Source organism: Neoarius graeffei, chromosome 1, assembly GCF_027579695.1.
Source record: "Neoarius graeffei isolate fNeoGra1 chromosome 1, fNeoGra1.pri, whole genome shotgun sequence".
In the NCBI taxonomy this organism is placed as follows: Eukaryota; Metazoa; Chordata; class Actinopteri; order Siluriformes; family Ariidae; genus Neoarius; species Neoarius graeffei.
The window spans coordinates 110,766,745-110,781,193 of record NC_083569.1 but is presented as its reverse complement, the minus strand read 5'-3'; positions in this window follow the sequence as shown (position 1 = coordinate 110,781,193).

Sequence of the window (14,449 nt, the reverse complement as noted above, 5' to 3'; positions counted from 1 at the left end):
TCGCAGAAGGCGGTCACATCTTGAGCCTCCAGATCCTCCTCAACAGCATGGATGACCTCATAATCACTCTGAAAATGGCGACCACGCAAGTGGGATTTCAGTGGATAGAAGTCAGACGGTGCCAGGTCGGGTGAGAAAGGTGCATGGGGCAACAGTTTAAAGCCACATTTGGCTGCTTCTGCCCCTACCACGTGCTTTTTTCTTTGATTCTTTCTTTCATTTGAGTTTTTGTGGACAGTGATATAAAGGCTTTATAGTATACAATTATGCCCCAAAATATGAGTTACGCCCCTTGTTTCCGGGTGAGCCCAAGAACTTTTTGAAGTACTCTCATATATACTGTAAATACAAGAAATCTAATCAAACAAAAATAAGGACATCGTTCTAAACACTTCCGTGTTTTTGGGCTGTTTTGGGGCTGATGGTCCAGGGATGATTATGCAAGCTGAAGAAATCATGAGTAAAAAAATCAAGGTACCATGATATTTCAACCTTGAATGGCACGAAGCCATTCAAGTCAAGTCAAGTTTATTTTTAAAGCGCTTTTAACAACAGACATTGTCGCAAAGAAGCTTTACAGAATTTTAATGACTTTAAACATGAGCTTATTTTACCCCTAATCTATCCCCAATGAGCAAGCCTGTGGCGATGGTGGCAAGGAAAAACTCCCTCAGACGACATGAGAAAGAAACCTCGAGAGGAACCAGACTCAAAAGGGAACCCATCCTCATTTGGGTGACAGACAATGTGATGATAACATTTTTAACAGTTTTAACATGAAGTATGTTTTGTTGAAGTTATAACTCTTCATTGATGGAAACTTGAGTGTAAAACTGTTCATGACAACTGCAGTCCTAAAGTTAGCAAGTCAAATGTAGTCCTCAGCCATAAAAGCATTACTGTAAGTGTCCAGAGCATCTTCCAAGTGTGACTTTCAACTGTCCATATGGGGCCGTCCTCCACAGGAGTGATGTGATGAGACCCCAGCCAGACGTAGGGCATCAGGATGGATCAGGCAGGTCCGAGGAGCGGACTTCACCATAAACAGAACCTTCAACAGGAACAGACTCAAACCCCTAGACATCCAATTCAACAAAAACCTTTTGCAGTGATGACCTCAGTCTCTGAATCTTACTGAAAACCTGTGGTCTCGGATGCAGTCATATGGACAAACGTAAGAATATCAGAGAGACTGAGATGTTCTGCATGGAGCGGATCGTTCTACAAGTGAATCCAACCGAGTTAGACATTACAGGAAGACACACTGTGCCATTATTCTCTCCGGGTGAGGCTTTAAAAAAACATTAATTGTAGGGGTTTGTGAAACTAATACAGGTAGTCGTCGACTTACGACCTATGCGACTTACGACCAACCGACTTTACGACCGTCTGGTTATGACTGGCAAGTGTTTCCCAGCTGAGCTAGCTGAGCGTACGACAGTTTCCGCCCCAGCTCCTGGCAGTGCCTCTCGCCGCGTACAACAGTTTCCGCCCCAGCTCCAGGCACATGCGCAGTCTCTCTCACGCTCCCTCGCGCACTCCGTCATACAGTTTCCGCCCCAGTTCCAGGCACATGCGCAGTCTCTCTCGTGCTCCCTCATGCACTCCGTCATACAGTTTCCGCCCCAGCTCCAGGCACACGCGCACTCTCTCTCGCGCTCCCTCGCGCACTCCGTCATACAGTTTCCGCCCCAGCTCCTGGTTTATGAAACGAGCAAATCCTCCCGCCAGCCCGAGCGCTGCAACAGCTGATGATGACGTAGACGACCCACAGCCAAGCACCAGTGATGCCAGCGGTCACTAAATTTTGTATTTTGGTATGTTTCAAACTAAAATGTTTTCTATTTTTCACACCTGTACTTCGTATTTTTTGTTTTGCACATATTAAACGAATTGTACTGTACGCAGTGTAGTATGCAGTGTTTGACTTAAACCAGATAATGAGCCAAGGTAATGAAATAAGAAAATGTTGATAAAATAAGACTTTAAAGGAACAGTCCACCGTACTTCCATAATGAAATATGCTCTTATCTGAATTGAGACGAGCTGCTCCGTACCTCTCCAAGCTTTGCGCAACCTCCCAGTCAGTCAGACGCAGTCAGACGCGCTGTCACTCCTGTTAGCAATGTAGCTAGGCTCAGTATGGCCAATGGTATTTTTTGGGGCTGTAGTTAGATGCGACCAAACTCTTCCGCGTTTTTCCTGTTTACATAGGTTTATATGACCAGTGATATGAAACAAGTTCAGTTACACAAATTGAAACGTAGCGATTTTCTATGCTATGGAAAGTCCGCACTATAATGACAGGCGTACTAACACCTTCTGCGCGCTTCGACAGCGCATTGATACGGAGCTCCGAGAGGTGAAGGTATCAATGCGCTGCCGAAGCGCGCAGAAGGTGTTAGTACGCCTGTCATTATAGTGTGGACTTTCCATAGCATAGAAAATCGCTACGTTTCAATTTGTGTAACTGAACTTGTTTCATATCACTGGTCATATAAACCTATGTAAACAGGAAAAACGCGGAAGAGTTTGGTCGCATCTAACTACAGCCCCAAAAAATACCGTTGGCCATACTGAGCCTAGCTACATTGCTAACAGGAGTGACAGCGCGTCTGACTGAGTCTGACTGACTGGGAGGTCGCGCAAAGCTCGGAGAGGTACGGAGCAGCTCGTCTCAATTCAGATAAGAGCATATTTCATTATGGAAGTACGGTGAACTGTTCCTTTAAGATGATTACAATACCATTACACATCACAATATACTTACGTTCATTTAACATAGGCCGACTTATGACCAGATCGGTTTACGACCGGTCAGTCGTAACCAAACGCAGTCGTAAGTCGACGACTACCTGTATTCTAAATCAAAATCAAATCAAGTTTATTTGTATAGCGCTTTTAACAATAAACATTGTCGCAAAGCAGCTTTACAGAATTTGAACGACTTAAAACATGAGCTAATTTTATCCCTAATCTATTCTATTAATATTCTATTGGAAAACTGCACCTTAAAATGTCCTTGACTGAAATGTATTTATTTTTGCTCATTTTCATGAACCACATGCCAATAATACGGTCACAAATAAATAATATACGATTATTACTTCACAGAAATGTTTAATTGCTGATCTGTGCAATGTTGAAGCTGCAATGAAACACAAAATAGCTGCTTGCCTTTAAATCGGACAGCCCTCTTTTCATGCGCTTTAATGTGTTTCCTCACTTTGCTTTCCACAGTTGGTTTAAATACATCAGGCTTGCAGAACGGACAGTGATATTTCGTGCAGCACTGGACACATTTTTCCAGCGGAATTGGCCCTCCATTTTGGATTGTAACATGTAGCTGAAAAAGAAAGGAAAAAAACCAAAACAAAACAGAATAAGACACTGAACTAGAACATAAATGTATGTTCCATCACCTCACATCATTATATTGCATTTTAATCAGCTTTGAACAAAGCAGGTTCATGTTCACATGTTTACCTTTCCCAATCTTTATAAACTGATTTACAGAGATGGTTACACAATACGACACGGACGGAAATACTCAAGGCATCTGAATCAGAGTTACATAACAACGACAGCATAATTTTGACGTGAAATATCTCCAGTTTATTTTGAATATTTAACAGTTATTCCACAAAATCGAGTTGTACATGAGCTGATAGTCGACGAGTCACATAGCACCGAGTTGTCTATAATCCATGTACGACGAGATTGAGTAGAACAACTGTTTTATTCGATCCACATTCACTGGATTTTGAGAAACAGAGCATTTTTATTTTTTGCACATCCGATAAATAAAATCTTTATACAAAATGTCCGACAAAATAATTTCTGCTTAGAATGTAAACAAACCAGCGAAATGGCAGGAGCAATTTGTGAAAAATGTGATAATTCTTGGGGGAAAAAAAGATACATTCTTACCATCAAATATTTTCATTCCATATTTTGTTGCTTTTTTCTTTTTGTATTTTTTTTGGGGGGGGTTTGTTTTCGAGTAGAGTTTTTATTTCATCCTTGGTTGGTTCAGCAACACATGCTCTTCCATTTTGTTTTTCTCTACTCATGGTATATGAGCTGATATCCTAGTAGCAGAGTAGCCAATCAGAGCATATGATTGGTCATATCCAGTGAACATGGATAGAACAAAATTTATACCACATCGCTGCTGAATTCTCAAATGTGTTTGGTCAAAGTTGTTGATTAAAATGAATTAGAATAAATATGCAGGTGATGATAGGAAATCGCGCATGCTGATTGGTCAAGAAATCATGTGTGCCGATTGGTCGCACAAACTGCTGAAAAAGTGAATGCTGACACCTTTCTGCTTTAGCCAATATTAACTTTTTCAGCAGTTTGTAATATAGTAGCTCTTCTATGGGATTGGACCATATGGGATAGCCTTTGTGCCCCATGTGAATCAATGAGCCTTTGACAACCATGACCCTGTTGCCCATCCTTGGAACACTTTTGCTTGGCACTAACCACTGCATATCAGGAACACCCTACAGGATGTGCCATTTTGGAGATGCTCAGACCCAGTCATCTAGTCATTACAATGTGGCCCTTGTCAAAGGCATTTGACATGGTGAACTTGGATATACTCGTGCAGAAACTTTCTATCTACTGTTGTAACAACTTGACTCTTTCTTGGTTTAAATCATATTTTCAAGACAGGCTGCAGCGTGGACATGTCGATGGTAATTTGTCATCTATGAAACCAGTCCTCGATGGAGTACCTCATGGTAGTATATTGGGACCTCTTCTGTTTACCCTATTTATTAACGATCTTCCACTGTAGGTTAGCTCCAATTTAGATAATGCAGATGATTCTACAATTCATATTGGTGCACAGACAATCGACGAAATCAATATGGCACTAACTCAAGACATGTTCAATGTTCATAATTGCTGTGTAAACAATAAAATGGTCATTAATCAGGAGAAAACGAAATGTATGTTAATATCTACTCATCAAAAAGCAGCGAGACTCAATACATCAGATCTGGAGATTTACCTTGGTGATACTAAGCTATCAAATCCTGTTACAGAGAAATTGCTTGGTGTAACGATTGATAAAAACCTTATTTGGAAATCTCATATTAATAGTGTGGCTAGATCACTAAGTAAAGGTATCTATTTGCTAAGAAGGATAAAGGAATTTTTACCTTTGAATTGCCACCTAATCTATTATAAAGCATTCATGCAACCACACATTGATTATTGTGTTACTGTTTGGGGAATGTCAAGTCATGTGATCCGGATTCGTAAACTGCAGAATACTGCATTAAGAATACTTTACGACAAACTAAAATTGGCATCATCTACCCCACTCTTTAAAGCCGCTGGCCTCCTTCCAATTCGACAAAGGGCATCCTTCAGAACTTGTATGGTCTACAAAGCCCTTCACAACCAATTTCCTCAGTACCTGTGTGACATGTTTCACCTCAAGTCAATAGTTACCAAGAGGACAAGAAGAAGTACTGTAAACAACGACTTATGGGTTCCAAAGGCAAAGTTAAATGTTAGAAGACGAGTACTGCGCTATAAAGGCACGATGGTCTACAACAGCTGACCAGCTGAACTGAGGAAGAATACTGTTTTCAATTCATTTCGAATTTAGGTTTTTTTGTATTCGAGTTATTTTTATTTTATATATTGTATATTTCTTATTATCAGATGGCCCAATGTAAGATTAGCGGTGCTAAATTGGCCCCATCTTTAAATAAAGTTTATTATTATTATTATTATTAAGTCACTCAGATCCTTACACTTGCCCATTTTTCCTGCTTCCAACACATCAACTTCAAGAACTGACTGTTCTCTTTCTTGCTGCCTGATATATCCCACCTCTTGAGAGGTGCCACTGTAATGAGATTATCAATGTTATTCACTTCACCTGTCAGTGGTTTTAATGTTACGGCTGATCGGTATCTCTCATAAGCGGGAATATATTCACATTATACAATGACGGAAATCTTCAACCATGCAGTGGTGCTTGAAAGTTTGTGAACCCTTTAGAATCTTCTATGTTTCTGCATAAATATGACCAAAAACCTCATCAGATTTTCACACAAGTCCTAAAAGTAGATAAAGAGAACCCAGTTAAACAAATGAGACAAAAATATTATAATTGGTTATTTATTTATTGAGGAAAATGATCCAATATTACATATCTGTGAGTGGCAAAAGTATGTGAACCTATAAGATTAGCAGTTAATTTGAAGGTGAAATTAGAGTCAGGTGTTTTCAATCAATGGGACGACAATCAGGTGTGAGTGGGCACCCTGTTTTATTTAAAGAACAGGGATCTATCAAAGTCTGATCTTCACAACACATGTTTGTGGAAGTGTATCATGGCACAAACAAAGGAGATTTCTGAGGACCTCAGAAAAAGCGTTGTTGATACTCATCAGGCTGGAAAAGGTTACAAAACCATCTCTAAAGAGTTTGGACTCCACCAATCCACAGTCAGATGGATTGTGTACAAATGGAGGAAATTCAAGACCATTGTTACCCTCCCAAGGAGTGGTTGACCAACTAAGAGCAATGCGTGTAATAGTCAGCGAGGTCACAAAGAACCCCAGGGTAACTTCTAAGCAACTGAAGGCCTCTCTTACATAATCCAATCAAAATGTTGTGGAAGGACCTGAAGCGAGCAGTTCATGTGAGGAAACCCACCAACATCCCAGAGTTGAAGCTGTTCTGTATGGAGGAATGGGCTAAAATTCCTCCAAGCCAGTGTGCAGGACTGGTCAACAGTTACCACAAACGTTTAGTTGCAGTTATTGCTGCACAAGGAGGTCACACCAGATACTGAAAGCATATACTTTTGCCACTCACAGATATGTAATATTGGATCATTTTCCTCAATAAATAAATGACCAAGTATAATTTGTCTCATTTGTTTAACTGGGTTCTCTTTATCTACTTTTAGGACTTGTGTGAAAATCTGATGTTGTTTTAGGTCATATTTATGCAGAAATATAGAAAATTCTAAAGGGTTCACAAACTTTCAAGCACCACTGTATTCTAACAGACATCTATACAGTAAATTGAGGTATTATTCTGGCTGTAGCTGTCACTATATTAAGCAATTTAATCCGCCTGGAAGATCCTTTTCCCTTTTTAAAAACAGTATGTAGGTGATATAAAGCATAACAGCTTAATTGTAAGACCTCTGAAAGTATCAGTGGTTCAAACGTTGGTTACAACTGAAGGTTATCTTCATCGTCTTTGTACAGATGACAAGTTTTCTACTGCCATCAAATAAATAAGAGAGATGTGACAACTCACCTCCTCTCCAAGAACAACAGCTGACTGATGCTCTTGTCCCTCAGACATATGACAACTGTCCACATCCACGTTTACAGACAAATTAACCAGGTCCGGCTCCTCCTTTAACGGGACGAGATTCTCTCGGTCCTCATGTGCCACTGTGCCCACACATTTAACCAGATGCTCCAGGAATTTGTTCTTTTTTTCCACCAATTTACTGCATTTTGGGCAGTGAAAATGCTTAATCGCCTTGCAGTTCAATCCGCACTTGAAGATTGCATATTCTGAAAGGGGGAAACAAAAGACAGAAATAGAAAGGAACAAAAGGCTATCAATAATGTACAATTATTACATGGTATGAAAAATATATATATTTCATTTTCCATGCAGTACGTGCACCAGAAAGTTGCTTGCCTTTAAATCGGACAGCCCTCTTTTCATGCGCTTTAATGTGTTTCCTCACTTTGCTTTCCACAGTTGGCTTAAAAATCTCAGGCTTGCAGAATGGACAGTGATATTTCGTGCAGCACTGAACACATTTTGCTAGCTGAATTGGCCCTCCATTTTGGATTGTAACATGTAGCTGTAAGAGGAACAACAACAGAAGAAACCGACACAGGATTGTCGGAATCCTTGAATTAATTTCTGGGTGAATGTCATCTGCATCATCAGTAGTAGTTCAGGTTTGATATAGGGGCTGGGAAATAAAGAAACAAATATTTTCATGCAAATATATTTTCATAGGTTACCAAGTCCTTTACTCCATAATGCAAACTGGGGAAAAGACCCTGATGCTCAAGGTTTCTTCCGGATATCTTCTCAGGAAGTTTTTCCTTGCCACCTTTGCCTCAGGCTTACGCACTAAGGATCTTAATCTAAATCTACACTCACTGGCCACTTTATTATGTACACCCATACACCTGCTGTGCCGTTTGATGCAGTTATCTAATTACAAATCAAGAGCTTCAGTTCATGTTCAAACATCAGAATGGGAAAAATTGTGATCTCAAAGTGTGACTTTCTTTCACTGTGGCATGGGTGTTGGTTTGAGCCAGATGGAGCATGAAGGTTTGAGTGTTTCGGGATCTCCTGGGGGTTTTCACACACAACAGTCTCTAGAGCTTACACAGAATGGTGCAAAAAATAAAAAACAGAGTGAGTGAGGGGCGGCACGGTGGTGTAGTGGTTAGCGCTGTCGCCTCACAGCAAGAAGGTTCGAGCCCTGTGGCCGGCGAGGGCCTTTCTGTGTGGAGTCTGCATGTTCTCCCCGTGTCCGCATGGGTTTCCTCCGGGTGCTCCGGTTTCCCCCACAGTCCAAGGACATGCAGGTTAGGTTAACTGGTGACTCTAAATTGTGTGAATGTGAGTGTGAATGGTTGTCTGTGTCTATGTGTCAGCCCTGTGATGACCTGGCGACTTGTCCAGGGTGTACCCCGCCTTTCGCCCGTAGTCAGCTGGGATAGGCTCCAGCTTGCCTGCAACCCTGTAGGACAGGATAAAGCGGCTAGAGATGATGAGATGAGATGAGAGTGAGTGAGGGACAGTTCTATGTGGGTGGAAACAAACACCTTGTTGATAAGAGAGGTCAGAGGAGAATAGACTGAAAATGGTTTGAGCTTTTTTGCCAGGAAGGCTATAGTAACTCAGGTGGTGTCGTGGTTAGCACTGTCGCCTCACAGCAAGAAGGTCCTGGGTTCGAGCCCAGTGGCCGGCGAGGGCTTTTCAGTGTGGAGTTTCATGTTGTCTGCCTGGGTTTCCTCCGGGTGCTCCGGTTTCCCCCACAGTCCAAAGACATGCAGGTTAGGTTAACTGGTGACTCTAAATTGACCGTAGGTGTGAATGGTCGTTTGTCTCTGTGCGTCAGCCCTGTGATGACCTGGAGACTTGTCCAGGGTGTACCCCGCCTCTCGCCCATAGTCAGCTGGGACAGGCTCCAGCTTGCCTGCGACCCCGTAGGACAGGATAAAACGGCTACAGATAATGGATGGATGGATGGATGTAGTAACTCATATAAATCACTCTTTACAACCATGGTGAGCAGAAAAGCATCTCAGCATGACACTCTGTCAGGATTAAGAACACATTCCTATTAAAGTGGGCGCTGAGTGTATACTGGACCTAGTTGCAGGAGTAGTTGGTGTTAGTCAAAAATAAAAAGAAAGACCACCGTGATTGTGCAACAGCCCTTGTGAACAATTAGGTAAAAACAGGGTTCCTCAACGCTTCCTCAAATAGGCAGTAACGCCTTTATTAAATTCTGCAGGGGTTTTTTTCTTTATCTTCTACAATAGTTTTTATTACCTATTATATTTTATGTAGTATTTTATACAGTATATTGCAGTTTTCTATAGTTACAACCCCGATTCCAAAAAAGTTGGGACAAAGTACAAATTGTAAATAAAAACGGAATGCAATGTGGAAGTTTCAAAATTCCATATTTTATTCGGAATAGAACATAGATGACATATCAAATGTTTAAACTGAGAAAATGTATCATTTAAAGAGAAAAATTAGGTGATTTTAAATTTCATGACAACAACACATCTCAAAAAAGTTGGGACAAGGCCATGTTTACCACTGTGAGACATCCCCTTTTCTCTTTACAACAGTCTGTAGACGTCTGGGGACTGAGGAGACAAGTTGCTCAAGTTTAGGGATAGGAATGTTAACCCATTCTTGTCTAATGTAGGATTCTAGTTGCTCAACTGTCTTAGGTCTTTTTTGTCGTATCTTCCGTTTTATGATGCGCCAAATGTTTTCTATGGGTGAAAGATCTGGACTGCAGGCTGGCCAGTTCAGTACCCGGACCCTTCTTCTACGCAGCCATGATGCTGTAATTGATGCAGTATGTGGTTTGGCATTGTCATGTTGGAAAATGCAAGGTCTTCTCTGAAAGAGACGTCGTCTGGATGGGAGCATATGTTGCTCTAGAACCTGGATATACCTTTCAGCATTGATGGTGTCTTTCCAGATGTGTAAGCTGCCCATGCCACATGCACTAATGCAACCACATACCATCAGAGATGCAGGCTTCTGAACTGAGCGCTGATAACAACTTGGGTCGTCCTTCTCCTCTTTAGTCCGAAGGACACGGCGTCCCTGATTTCCATAAAGAACTTCAAATTTTGATTCGTCTGACCACAGAACAGTTTTCCACTTTGCCACAGTCCATTTTAAATGAGCCTTGGCCCAGAGAAGACGTCTGCGCTTCTGGATCATGTTTAGATACGGCTTCTTCTTTGAACTATAGAGTTTCAGCTGGCAACGGTGGATGGCACGGTGAATTGTGTTCACAGATAATGTTCTCTGGAAATATTCCTCAGCCCATTTTGTGATTTCCAATACAGAAGCATGCCTGTATGTGATGCAGTGCTGTCTAAGGGCCCGAAGATCACGGGCACCCAGTATGGTTTTCCGGCCTTGACCCTTACGCACAGAGATTCTTCCAGATTCTCTGAATCTTTTGATGATATTATGCACTGTAGATGATGATATGTTCAAACTCTTTGCAATTTTACACTGTTGAACTCCTTTCTGATATTGCCCCACTATTTGTCGGCGCAGAATTAGGGGGATTGGTGATCCTCTTCCCATCTTTACTTCTGAGAGCCGCTGCCACTCCAAGATGCTCTTTTTATACCCAGTCATGTTAATGACCTATTGCCAATTGACCTAATGAGTTGCAATTTGGTCCTCCAGCTGTTCCTTTTTTGTACCTTTAACTTTTCCAGCCTCTTATTGCCCCCGTCCCAACATTTTTTTTTGGAATCGGGGTTGTATATAGACTTGATTAGATTTCTGGATGAAGGGCCAAAATTGTATTTGGAAATCTGGAAATAAACTATTATTATTATAGAAACAACAAGGAGTTAATATAAACCTGGAAGAGTGTAGCCAGACACCAGGCTCTGAATGGAACTAACTGATTAATTGATTAAGTGTTTAAAAAAAAACACAGCAATCCGACGAGCACTTGAACGCAGCTTTCATAAGTGATCTCATGCAGCAATTAATTAAGTAAATTAACGAGTTTATATCACAATAAACAACCAAAACAAGCAATGTTTACCTCAGTATCAGTGCTGCGAGGTCGCATCCATGACAAATCCATCCGATTTGAACACATTATTAAATAAAATTACTTTTTATAAACGAAACCGAAACATGAATAAACATTGGATCGATTTATTTATTATAATCAGTTCTGAGTCAAAATTCAGGACATTAACACAATAAACATCACTGATTCGGGCTCACTAAAGCTCTCCTGACGATTCGACACGCTAATAAATGTTTACATACGTAAAACAATCGACCTACAATAGAGCTGGAAAGAATAAACAAACAAACAAATACGAAACCAATGACTACGTTCGATACATCCAGGACACAACTTCCACACAGCTCTGTTAATCTCAGGAGCCAATCAGATTGCACATGAGTCTTCAGAAACTCCTGCTCAAGAGCCAATCATATTGCCGGGTAATGACGTCACGTCCTGGATGAACCCTAATTTCTGTAAAACCTCCACAAATGCACATTTGTCAGGGATGGAGCTGCAATTTCTGTAGATTCTGACAATTTGAGACAAAACACAATTTACATGGCCAAAAGTATTCAGGCACTCGAACATCCCATTCCACATTTAGATTAGATTAGATTAGATTAGATTAGATTAGATTAGATTAGATTAGATTAGATTAGATTAGATTAGATTAGATTAGATTAGATTAGATAGAACTTTATTGATCCCTTTGGGAGGGTTCCCTCAGGGATAATTAAAATTCCAGCAGCATCATTTTTATTTTATTCATCTCATCTCATTATCTCTAGCCGCTTTATCCTTCTACAGGGTTGCAGGCAAGCTGGAGCCTATCCCAGCTGACTACGGGCGAAAGGCGGGGTACACCCTGGACAAGTCTCCAGGTCATCACAGGGCTGACACATAGACACAGACAACCATTCACACCCACATTCACACCCACGGTCAATTCAGAGTCACCAGTTAACCTAACCTGCATGTCTTTGGACTGTGGGGGAAACCGGAGCACCCGGAGGAAACCCACACAGACACGGGGAGAACATGCAAACTCCACACAGAAAGGCCCTCGGCGGCCACGGGGCTCGAACCCGGACCTTCTTGCTGTGAGGCGACAGCGCTAACCACTACACCACCGTGCCGCCCTTTTATTTTATTATTTTATTTATTTATTTACATATGATAAAAGAGATTTACAAGAAAACATAAACGGAACAAAAACAGAAAACGTGCTGGGGGAAGAAAAAAGCACAATGGCTTGTTCTAAGTCTTCCCCCATTTTTAAAAATTAACAAGTAATTAATTTCAAATTTAACAAATTAGAGAATAACTATATTAACAATAGTAAATAATAACAAATAATAACAAAGATAATAATGATATAATAATTTGTAACAAAATTATACATTAAACTGTAACAGGTATCATAACTGAAATAAATATAAACAATGTCAATTGCAGATAACAAAATATAAGTTAACAAGTGAAAATAAGAAACGAATAAAATGTAACTTAGGATCTATACATAAAGTAAAAAAAGTATAATTGATTGATTTTGAAATGGTGAATAAATATTGTACTAATAACAGAAGCCTGGTGCATGGTGTAGTGCAATATTTTACAATTTGATCCAAGACTGAACTATATTTAAAGATAAAGGTCAAGTGTGGCTGGGGAATGAAAATAGGTGGTTTTTGAGATTACGTTTAAAACTAATCATGGATGTAAAACTTTTAAGGTGGAGGGGGAGGTTATTCCATTCAATTACACATTTGTATTGAACACTCTTTTGACCTAGGGATGTTCGCACTAGGGGGATAAAAAAAGTTGGTTGCTTTGTCGAGTTTGGTAAGCATGAAATTGGGAATTAAGATTTAAAAAACTATCAAACGTGTCTGGAAGAGAATTTCTAAGAAATTGGAAAGTGAAGATATTTAGCTGAAGTCTATTGATATCAATAATATTTAAAATCTTAAGCTTTGTAAATAGAGGTAAAGAATGGGCATAAAAACTGGATAACAAAGGATAATTTGTTAGCCTTGAACCAGATAACAACTTTTTCTAATTCTTGATTAGCTAGTTTTATTAGAGTACTAAAGTTTGAGTGTGAAAGGAAAAGATTGGAGTCATCTACAAATAAGATAAAGAAGATGATTGTGGAAACTTGTACAAGGTCATTGATGTAAATTAGAAATAGTAAAGGTGCTAAAATTAATCCCTGTGGTACTCCGCATTGTACTGTTTTAAGTGTAGATTTAGTGTTGTTAATTGTTACATATTGTTGTCTGTCAGACAGATAAGAAGAGAACCATTTTAATGCACAGTCATTTATGCCATATCGTTTTAGTTTGCTTAGTAGAATAGAATGATTTACTGTGTCGAATGCTTTAGATAAATTGAGAAAAATCCCAATGGTGTACTCTTTGTTGTTTATAGCTGAGGAAATTTTGTCCATTAACTGAATCAGTGCCATAGCGGTGGAATAGCCCTTTCTGAATCCATATTGGTGTTTGTATAGGATGTTATTATGATCTAAATGTTTCAGAAGACGGTTATATATTAGTTTTTCGAGAACTTTAGATATACAGGGGAGGACAGATATGGGTCGATAATTGTTGATATTAAGTGGCTCACTACTTTTAAAGATGGGAGTTACCTTTGCAACTTTTAGTGAGTGAGGAACAACTCCATTTTGCAAGGAAAGAGTAAGAATGTGTGCAAGAGGGGCAATGATATAGGGCAGGGAACATTTTAGAACTTTAGCGCTTATTTCATCATGCCCAGCAGCTGAATCTTTTAGGTTTTTGACGATGTCTGTGATTTCGGCATTAGTTGGTGGTATAAAGGTCGATAAATTAGATTCTACTTGTAAGGTAATGTAGTTCAGAGGGTCCTGTGGTCCTTTTTGTATTTTGCTTTCTAGTGAAGGCCCAATATTGACAAAAAATAATTGAATTCATCACATAGTTCTTCTTTATTTTCGATAGTTTTATTTCCAATTTGAATTTTGTTTGGACCGGGTGTTTTTATTTCGTCACGATTTAAGACGTCATTTATCATTCTCCATGTTTGTTTTATATTAGAAGCAGCTTCAGTAAACTTTCTGTGATAGTATTCTTTCTTTGC